This window comes from Belonocnema kinseyi, chromosome 9 (assembly GCF_010883055.1).
Source record: "Belonocnema kinseyi isolate 2016_QV_RU_SX_M_011 chromosome 9, B_treatae_v1, whole genome shotgun sequence".
Classification (NCBI taxonomy): Eukaryota; Metazoa; Arthropoda; class Insecta; order Hymenoptera; family Cynipidae; genus Belonocnema; species Belonocnema kinseyi.
This window is the reverse complement of record NC_046665.1, coordinates 60,748,324-60,757,038: the sequence shown is the minus strand read 5'-3', so window position 1 is coordinate 60,757,038 and position 8,715 is coordinate 60,748,324.

Sequence of the window (8,715 nt, the reverse complement as noted above, 5' to 3'; positions counted from 1 at the left end):
GTGTCAGAAGTTCCTGAAAAATATGTCACGTATTTTGTGAATGGCCTTTTAACAAAAAAAAAACTACTTTTGTACACATATTTTGAAGTTTCTAGCCAGTAGTTAAATTTTCTACTCAATTTTAAAACAAACGAATTTTTAACCAAATACGAATAAAAAAAGTTTAGTTTTCAACTAAAAGGGACAAATTTTCAATTAAAAATGGAATAATTAAATTTTCAGTTGAAAAAGTTAATTTCCAACAAACAAACAAAAAATGAATTTTTGTCTAAAATGATAATAAATGAAAATGATGATGAATTAAATAATTTAATGTAAAAAGTATACTTTTTACATTAAATTATTTAATTCACTCAGAAAGAAAAAAATCGATTGTGAGGACTTATATAACTTTGCAATGCCTGATTTCGAGCCTGAATTTTAAATTGTGTACCTTAACCCTCATGACGGCTTCCAGTAAATTTATAGAAAAACCTAAGAAGTTTGATCATTTTTTTCATAATTACAAAACAGGTTCTGCCGATAAAGAGTACTCAAGCCAGCATTGCTTCTTGCCTTGATTTGCTCATACACGAGTTGATCGGATAAATTTACCAAGATACGTTGTCTTGTGGAGCCAACTGGTTGCTCGCTTTTTTCAGCAAAAATTGCGATGAATCACAAAAGCTGCGGCAGAAGAGACGTTTTTTAATTAAAAAACGTTGCGTGAGACCACTGATTCGTTTTACATTGAACCATATATGAATAGTATATTTGGCGAAGAGTGTCAACGCCTCCTGTTGTTGCGTTATAAAAAAGATTTATAACCCATGCTTTTGTTGTTTCTAAATTCCAGCATTGCAACTATTACAACAACTAGGACAGCAGAATCACTACAATATCGCAAAATCACGCGGTGCAAATGCGCGCGCACATTTGAAAGAGTTTACGCGAGAAATTATGTTTGCACGTGCGAGCAGTAGATATATTTTAGAAAGAAACAAGCAAATATATAAATATATATATCCTTCAAACATTTAAAAAATTTTTTCTGTAAAACTAAAATCTGTTTATCAAAACTGTTTTTTCATGCAAATATGAGTGATATGCATACACTTCTCCTCGCGGTGTATTCAAAGTTAATGTTGCAATGAACAGCAGGCCTGCGAGGCCCGGCTTGCCTTTGTGTGTAAGTAAAAAAATATACGTTTCTGTAGAGCACTCCACAACTAGAATTTTCAGAAAACCTTAATTTTTTTTTATGTATTTAGACTTCGCCTAAAGAAATTTCCACGCACAAGCCCATACTTGATAGACAACTCTTTGTAACTCGAAAATTGTGACCCGCCGGGCTTCTGAGACCCGCCTGCATTTTTAAGGGTTAAAATAGTTATAAAAATATAAGTTTCAAAATGCGGATCTTAAACCGCTTCATCTGGAGTACTTCCAATTTTTCACCGGAGTATTTTAAATTATTCGTTATTTAAAGTTTTTAATTTAAATTGCTAAATTCTGCAACATCTGAAAAAGTTGTGAAATTTAAGTATACCAGCCAGTACCTATTTCCATGATGTAATCTATTTTTAAATAATACTAAGGTAAAGAACATACATTGAAGTAGTTTTGAACAATATTTCAAAATTTTATTTGTTTTTTTTTTTAGAAATGAGAAAATAAAATATAACTCATATTTCCACTCGGCGACATATCCCCAAATACGAATCCGCACACTACAAATTGAGCAATTAATGACAACATTATTTTGTGAGTGATTTATGCGTGTACGATTCGTTTGCACTAACCTGAGAAATATAAAAATTATGAGAGATAAATATTTTAGTTCTAAAGGTGATTAATTGTGTTCAAAGTATGTCCCTGAAGTTTTGTTTCCACTCGATAACGCTCTTATTTTAGATTTAGTATATACCTTTAAAAAATCACTCGTAAAAATAAAAAAACCAACAATCATGTATTTAATCCTGTATTTAAAAAAATATTCCACTCTAATTCTCGGCAACTTTGAAAACAAATTTTATATAAATAACATTTATTTTATTGTTATTTATTTTTATTTTGTAGATTATATTATTATACTTTCTTTCTTTAAAATGTATACAAATCCAAACCTTGAAATATAAAAGAATTATATTTTCAGAATTAAAATTCGTCTTTCAATTCGAACGAGAGTTCCAAATTAAAGTAATTACTTGATTAGGAAAATTGAAAAAAAAATTCGAGAGAAATTAAAAAAAAGGCAGGAAAATTTGTATTTGTCAGCGAAGTTTACATTACATATATTCTGAAGACAAGGCAATTATCTTAAAAGTAGAAGTTCTATGCGAAGAGGAAAATTAAACAAGCTCTTTCGTTTTAGTTTTCATCGCTTTTCCTCATGCAGATAAACAACATGAGTTGTAAACTATATTTAGGACTATGAAGACATCTTCTATCTTCAAATAATGTACTGCCACTTCATAGAATGACGACTTGCACTTTTTGTGATAATAAATCTGATATAAATCTCATAAATTAGGATATTTGAGAAAAAAGATAAAAATCTTTCTACGCATTAAGTAAAAAATTAAATTGAATCACAGAAAACTTTTCTCACAAAATGCCAAAATCATGGTGTTTCTCCGAAAAAAATGTTGCTTTGCCAAACAGATTAGATATCAAATTCTCAAATATCAAAAATAGAGAAATATTTCAAGGAACCAAAAACATATTTAAAAGATCGATTTTAAAATCGGGTAACAGTGCTTGTTACACGAGAATTTATAGCTTAAATGATAAAATTAAAACTGAAAAAATTGCTCGTAGATTTGAGGAAAAAAGTGATAAATATTTCATTTAAGGATGTGCTGTTAAAGACAATGAATTGAACAAAAGAAGTACTCATAATAAAAAAAAAAAAAAACTAGACAGAAAGTTTGCGAATTTTATTCGAAATCAAGGTGATATTCAAAAGTTAAATCTAAATATTCATTATTTTAGACAAGCAGAAGGTTTCAGTAACAGATTTGATGAAAAAAGTGTGTACAGTTATCAGAAGTTGTAAAAGGTGCAGAGATAAATATTCATAAAATTCCAAGTAATAAATTAAAAGAATTAAGATCTAAACTATCAGGTTTATCTAATGATTTTATTACATATGACAAATTACTTTCAATTAAAGACAAAGAATTAAATGAAGGTTACAAATTAACGAATTAATCGTTAAAGAAAAATCAGAATCTGTTGATAATATGTGCAGATGAAGGGAATGTTTCAATATCAATTTTGGAAAGTGAATATAAGAAAAAAATGATGGAAATTCTTGACGACAGAAATAGTGTTGAAATCATTGAAAATAAGCCCCTCGAAAAGTTACAAAAGGGATCTTTTAAAAATTGTAATAAATTTAGATTAAGCTACTATATAATTTAGATTAAGCTATTTTGTCCAAAATAATTTGTTGTACAGATTGACTTGTTAATATTATGTCTCTAATTTTCCTCTTAAAAATTAGGATGAATACATTTTTATTATAATAAAATTATGATAATCATTGCCGGAACAACTGAATGTAATGTTCCTTTGTTTAAGAACTCAAAATGTGTCCAGAATTTTTCTGTGGATGAGTCCAAGTAAAAAATGCTCTCACTGAATCCAATAAGTAAGGATTTTCATTGATGAACAGTGATATCTCACGGCTTTAAATTTAGAGAGTGTAGAGTGTACACCTGTAAATATATTTTTCTTATGCAGACGGCTATAGATTATACAACGAATTATGTGAGAGCAAATAGTAAGGAATTTTTCACGATTTTAAACCTGAAATATTCTCTTTGTAGACAAGACAGACGGATTTTCTTCAATTGTTCCTTTTCCCCAGTTTTATGGCATAGCTGACGCCTGCGAGATTGGCAAGAATATTGCCAAAGATTGCATCTGACGCAAAAAAAAAAGGTAAATATTGAGAGGAACTCGGTTCTTACGGCGATTTGGGGCGCCAAGTTCTTGTGCTTCTTTCTGTATTATTCTTCATGGTAGGACTGAATCATGTTCACCTACAAAGGGAAGAAAGGGATAATCCTGGGACTATCATAAAACTTAAAGTGTTTATGGTTGAAACCGCAGGGTAACAAATAAGCTAGCTACCTGGGTGAGATGCATATTTCGAAAGTGTTTGCTTATTACGTCGTCAGCAATTGAAAAGACAAATACAAGTTGTGTGTTGGCTAATTACATTGAGCATATTTTATTTAAACAAAATTAACCAATCAAAAAATTTGGCTGTTTTAACGAGATTGGTACAAGAAATTTTATTTTATTTCTCGGAATTGAATTGGTTAAATAGTTTCGAAGAAAGCAAAGCAAGATGATCATTTTTGTTGTGGAGAATGTTAAACTTTACTATAATAGGCTGCCGTTCACTAAAAGAAATGAACCCAGTGGGCACAAAATTTTTGCGACGTTTTTACGACATCGTTGCGACATCTTTACGACAACTTTACACCTCCTATGTCTATGTCGTTTCGCTGTCTGTACGATATCGTAAAGACATCGTCAGATCATACGACTTATTTACGATATCGTAAAGACACCTTAATGACATGGACAAAGGATGTCGTAAAGTTGTCTTAAAGATGTCGTAACGATGTCGTAAAGACGTCGCCAAACTTTGTGCCCACTGGGAATTGCTGATACAAGTTATATTGCGGGTTAGATCAGCAATCTGTATGGCTGGAATAGACATATCGATGGCAGATATAATGCGCAATATGATTGTACCAGCAATTCATTTCTTTCAGTGTTATTTGAGAAAATACCGTTAACTGCAAAAACTCGAAGAATGAGTTATTTGTATTGTTGGAATCGTGAAGGAAAGATACATCTGATTGTTAAGATAATTTTTCCAAATTTTCAATAACTTTTAAAATAATTTATGCTCAATTTTAAACGAGTCGTGACTTGAAAGTCACAGAAAAATTCCATAAAACGCCGTAACGGGAAGCTACGGACTTTAACAAATTCTCGGACGGCGATCTCGAGCCTTCGTGATTTTGGAGATGTCCGTAACTGTATTTATTTTAAACTGAAAAATAAAAAATTATTATTGAAAGTCTTTATTTGTTATAATTAATCAAAGTATTAAGGCAACACGAATTTTTATTGTTAAAAAATGTATCAAGTAAAAATAATATTTTTAAATCATTTCAAGTGTTTAAAGTTGGAAAGAATAATATGGAAGTCTTCAAAGAAATTTCTCGATCGATATATGCTTACTTGCCTTTCGAGGTTATGCACACTGAAATTAAAGAAACGAATAAACGAATTGAAAACGTTCAAAATTTAGGAAAAATGTATTGAATGATTTTAAGTTTAATATGGTTTAATTCAAAATATTTTAGACAGTTCAAATTTAAAAATGGACAATATTTCGAACGGAAAGAAAAGAAATTGAACTTGTGTCATTTTTGCATAAAAGCATTTGAAATTAGATCATTTTAAATTGAAAAAATTCAAACAGAAGCTTCCAAAATTCAAAAACTTCAAACCAAAAATTCACCTTTATTTCCACTGATCAAAATGAAAATTCAACTTAATCCTTTAGAAATTAACCATCTTCAAATTGCTAATTATACTTTTCGAAATTGAACCAATCCAATTTGAGTCAATATCAAATTTAATAATTTTAGATTTAAATACTGTAACTCCAAATAGTTTGGTTTCTATTTTAAGCGCACAAAACTTTCTAGCTTTTAAATTTTTCAAAATCCCAGTGTGAAAATAAAAGACTGGCGATAGTCGCACACTTTTCAATGTTTAAAGGGTCTATAATTAAACTATATTAAATGAAATGCCTCACGAGTAAATTCAATTAAAAATTTCAATTTTTATCTATCATAACTCTAATTTTTGCAATTGAAATTTAACTGTTTGAATTTCGAAAAGTATAATTGAAAATTAAAAAAAAAGTTAATTTATAAACGATTAAAATTTACTTACAGTAAATCTAAGTAGTTTAACTTTTGCGATTTAAATTAAAATGGTTATTTTATTTTCTTAATTTTTGATGATTTTCAGATTTGTTTAAGTTTCAAGTTTCTGGAGTTTACATTTTTTTCATTTTTGATATTTCCCATTTACAATAACTTTTAACTTCGATCGTTTTTTAAGAATAATTCAATTTTAAAGGTTTAGAATTGAAGATTGTTCTATTATGAACGGTAAAAATAAAGGTGAATTTGTTTTTTGATTTCAGAAGACTTGCCTAATCTGTTTTTATGATAAAATATTTTTATTTGATTTATTTGAAAAATAGAACTCTAGAATTTCAGAAGCTTTTTATTTGAAATATTTAATTTACTTTTTAATTTCCAATAGTCAAATTTTGATTGTTTCGAAATTTAATTTAATAAAATTCAAAAGTTTTCACTTATAAATAATTGAATTTTGAATGCTTTTAATTAGAAATAATACTATTTCGATTTCTTTGAATTTTCAGTAATCTATTTCTAAAAATTCTAATCGGAAAATATTCCATCTTTAACGTTTTGAAATTCTTCTTCTTTGACATTTTAATCTGAAGTCATTCAATTTTGAGATTTTTGAATTCAAAATAAAATTGTTGCGTTCTGAGCGCTTCGAATTAGAAATGAGACAGAAATAATTTATTTCAGTTCAAAAATTTGTGAAATGTATTGCTTGTTATTTAAATAGTTATGCTCTTCGGGTAATCTGCAGGACACCGACGTTTCCTGATCTCATGACGTACGCTAAATATGTTAAAATTAGTTAGTTTATTTTAGAATTATTGTTTAAAAAATTGTATCGTAATGATATTTAATTCTTTTATTATTATAATGTGAAAATTGATTACATGTTTATAATCCAAGTATGTTTAAAATCTTTTCAGTTTCAGTTAATAATTTCGAGTTTGGCTGTTACTTCATACATTCAGAATTTATGTAAATTTAATAAATAAACGTGAATTATTTCTGCTAGAATTTCGCATTATTTATTATTCATGAAATTGAATAAAGCTTATAACATTCTTAAGTATATATCCGTTTTTTAAAAACAAAATATTAACTTTCAAACTATTGAAATAGATCAAATTAATATTCATTCAGCTGCTTTCAAAAAAGTGTGAAAAATATAAAACAATTATTGATAATAATACAGTATTCTGATATGTAATATTGCATAATAATTATAATTTCATAATTGAATAATATTTTATAATAAATCCACTCTTCAATGTCGTTTGCCGTGAGCGACGTTCTTTTAAATCACGGCAGGCCTATTTCTGACGTCCGTGATTCGAAGAGAGTTGTAAATGCCCGTTGCGGCGTTTTCCAAATTTCAAAAACCCAAAATTAATTAACATTTTCTAACATTTTTTTGCCAGTTCGAGCGCGTCCAGGGCGCCCGACTGTTGGTTTTCGCGCTCCGCACTCTATAATGTATTACCTCGCGCTCCGCACTCTATAATGTATTTACCTCGCGCTCCGCGCTCGGTCTTCCTGTGCAGAAATGGCGCCTCGGTTTTGTTAGGGTGCTAGTTATTTTGCCCTAATTTTATTGGGGCGATGAACGGGAAATCTGGAAAGGATCCGACAAGAACGTCACGCTTTGTAGAAAAGGCACAAGCCTAGACTCTCTTACCAGATTCGAGCAAGGGAGCCTTTCTATTGCCCGAATAAACAGTAAGGTCCTTTCTAGATCCTTGCACTATTTCCCTATTAATTCATAATTTGATTATAGGTTATGTGGTGACGTGTTATGGTTTACGAGATTTCGTAATAATTACCATTAAAGTTCGTCTAGGGTCTCTGAGGTGTGATGCTATGGTTGCAATAGTAAAAAAGTTTAACTAGCATATTGCCATAATCTATTACCGGAATGTTTTTATTCACAGAAGGAAAATATTAATTAAAATGTAAAATACATTTTATTTGCAAAAGTTAAATCTAAACATTTTACACCTTTCTTTAGGCTCTGTTACACCTATTCCGTTTTCTCTTATTTTTATTGACATTGAATTCTGAACTATACTTCGCACGTTATTCTAAAACTAAATTAATTGTTGAATTTGACTAGATAAGACTTATTACTTATAATTAAAGAGATACGCAATTTATTGAAATTTCCGTAAGCACCCAGAATCGAACGCACGCATCGTACGCTTATAAGTCGAACACCTAATCCCCATAGTTACGATGTCACGCTTAGTACAATATCATAAATACTTGATAGCATTCATCCGATATTTTCGAACTTAGGAAAAAAGGTTCTTGAAACTCGATTTGTTAAATTTGATTTCTAAACGTACTTAGATGATTTGAAATTAAATCAATATCTAAGAAAAATACGTTTCAAATTTTAAAGGTACCAAATTTTTTAAATTTTAGCAGAAAAAAATCAAAATTTTAAAAGTTTCAGTGTCGGTAATTTTTTTAATATTTTCTTTTTTTAATTTAAGTATAATTAAGCACAATAATAACCAATAAAGAAGACATATAATCATTAACCTCACAAGGCATTAAACTTTTGGAGCATATAAGGCTATCAAACATTGGCTGCATTGCCATGGACTCAGTACTGCTTGTTTACCCATCAGGGTTTGGATTTACTATATAAATAAAGACTCCCCATGCAGAAATTCCGATCGGGGTTTAGCAGGGCCCTGGATAGATTTCCCTATTTATAATCGGGCGCTCGTCGGAAAACTGGAAATGGCCTAACTAG